Here is a 3,154-nt window from a genome sequence, read left to right as displayed (position 1 = left end):
ACCCTAACCCTAACCCTAACCCTAACCCTAACCCTAACCCTAACCCTAACCCTAACCCTAACCCTAACCCTAACCCTAACCCTAACCCTAACCCTAACCCTAACCCTAACCCTAACCCTAACCCTAACCCTAACCCTAACCCTAACCCTAACCCTAACCCTAACCCTAACCCTAACCCTAACCCTAACCCTAACCCTAACCCTAACCCTAACCCTAACCCTAACCCTAACCCTAACCCTAACCCTAACCCTAACCCTAACCCTAACCCTAACCCTAACCCTAACCCTAACCCTAACCCTAACCCTAACCCTAACCCTAACCCTAACCCTAACCCTAACCCTAACCCTAACCCTAACCCTAACCCTAACCCTAACCCTAACCCTAACCCTAACCCTAACCCTAACCCTAACCCTAACCCTAACCCTAACCCTAACCCTAACCCTAACCCTAACCCTAACCCTAACCCTAACCCTAACCCTAACCCTAACCCTAACCCTAACCCTAACCCTAACCCTAACCCTAACCCTAACCCTAACCCTAACCCTAACCCTAACCCTAACCCTAACCCTAACCCTAACCCTAACCCTAACCCTAACCCTAACCCTAACCCTAACCCTAACCCTAACCCTAACCCTAACCCTAACCCTAACCCTAACCCTAACCCTAACCCTAACCCTAACCCTAACCCTAACCCTAACCCTAACCCTAACCCTAACCCTAACCCTAACCCTAACCCTAACCCTAACCCTAACCCTAACCCTAACCCTAACCCTAACCCTAACCCTAACCCTAACCCTAACCCTAACCCTAACCCTAACCCTAACCCTAACCCTAACCCTAACCCTAACCCTAACCCTAACCCTAACCCTAACCCTAACCCTAACCCTAACCCTAACCCTAACCCTAACCCTAACCCTAACCCTAACCCTAACCCTAACCCTAACCCTAACCCTAACCCTAACCCTAACCCTAACCCTAACCCTAACCCTAACCCTAACCCTAACCCTAACCCTAACCCTAACCCTAACCCTAACCCTAACCCTAACCCTAACCCTAACCCTAACCCTAACCCTAACCCTAACCCTAACCCTAACCCTAACCCTAACCCTAACCCTAACCCTAACCCTAACCCTAACCCTAACCCTAACCCTAACCCTAACCCTAACCCTAACCCTAACCCTAACCCTAACCCTAACCCTAACCCTAACCCTAACCCTAACCCTAACCCTAACCCTAACCCTAACCCTAACCCTAACCCTAACCCTAACCCTAACCCTAACCCTAACCCTAACCCTAACCCTAACCCTAACCCTAACCCTAACCCTAACCCTAACCCTAACCCTAACCCTAACCCTAACCCTAACCCTAACCCTAACCCTAACCCTAACCCTAACCCTAACCCTAACCCTAACCCTAACCCTAACCCTAACCCTAACCCTAACCCTAACCCTAACCCTAACCCTAACCCTAACCCTAACCCTAACCCTAACCCTAACCCTAACCCTAACCCTAACCCTAACCCTAACCCTAACCCTAACCCTAACCCTAACCCTAACCCTAACCCTAACCCTAACCCTAACCCTAACCCTAACCCTAACCCTAACCCTAACCCTAACCCTAACCCTAACCCTAACCCTAACCCTAACCCTAACCCTAACCCTAACCCTAACCCTAACCCTAACCCTAACCCTAACCCTAACCCTAACCCTAACCCTAACCCTAACCCTAACCCTAACCCTAACCCTAACCCTAACCCTAACCCTAACCCTAACCCTAACCCTAACCCTAACCCTAACCCTAACCCTAACCCTAACCCTAACCCTAACCCTAACCCTAACCCTAACCCTAACCCTAACCCTAACCCTAACCCTAACCCTAACCCTAACCCTAACCCTAACCCTAACCCTAACCCTAACCCTAACCCTAACCCTAACCCTAACCCTAACCCTAACCCTAACCCTAACCCTAACCCTAACCCTAACCCTAACCCTAACCCTAACCCTAACCCTAACCCTAACCCTAACCCTAACCCTAACCCTAACCCTAACCCTAACCCTAACCCTAACCCTAACCCTAACCCTAACCCTAACCCTAACCCTAACCCTAACCCTAACCCTAACCCTAACCCTAACCCTAACCCTAACCCTAACCCTAACCCTAACCCTAACCCTAACCCTAACCCTAACCCTAACCCTAACCCTAACCCTAACCCTAACCCTAACCCTAACCCTAACCCTAACCCTAACCCTAACCCTAACCCTAACCCTAACCCTAACCCTAACCCTAACCCTAACCCTAACCCTAACCCTAACCCTAACCCTAACCCTAACCCTAACCCTAACCCTAACCCTAACCCTAACCCTAACCCTAACCCTAACCCTAACCCTAACCCTAACCCTAACCCTAACCCTAACCCTAACCCTAACCCTAACCCTAACCCTAACCCTAACCCTAACCCTAACCCTAACCCTAACCCTAACCCTAACCCTAACCCTAACCCTAACCCTAACCCTAACCCTAACCCTAACCCTAACCCTAACCCTAACCCTAACCCTAACCCTAACCCTAACCCTAACCCTAACCCTAACCCTAACCCTAACCCTAACCCTAACCCTAACCCTAACCCTAACCCTAACCCTAACCCTAACCCTAACCCTAACCCTAACCCTAACCCTAACCCTAACCCTAACCCTAACCCTAACCCTAACCCTAACCCTAACCCTAACCCTAACCCTAACCCTAACCCTAACCCTAACCCTAACCCTAACCCTAACCCTAACCCTAACCCTAACCCTAACCCTAACCCTAACCCTAACCCTAACCCTAACCCTAACCCTAACCCTAACCCTAACCCTAACCCTAACCCTAACCCTAACCCTAACCCTAACCCTAACCCTAACCCTAACCCTAACCCTAACCCTAACCCTAACCCTAACCCTAACCCTAACCCTAACCCTAACCCTAACCCTAACCCTAACCCTAACCCTAACCCTAACCCTAACCCTAACCCTAACCCTAACCCTAACCCTAACCCTAACCCTAACCCTAACCCTAACCCTAACCCTAACCCTAACCCTAACCCTAACCCTAACCCTAACCCTAACCCTAACCCTAACCCTAACCCTAACCCTAACCCTAACCCTAACCCTAACCC

Source organism: Manacus candei, unplaced genomic scaffold (genome assembly GCF_025592945.1).
Source record: "Manacus candei isolate 608988 ecotype Guabito, Panama unplaced genomic scaffold, ASM2559294v1 h1tg000071l, whole genome shotgun sequence".
Classification (NCBI taxonomy): Eukaryota; Metazoa; Chordata; class Aves; order Passeriformes; family Pipridae; genus Manacus; species Manacus candei.
This window is presented reverse-complemented; position numbering follows the sequence as displayed.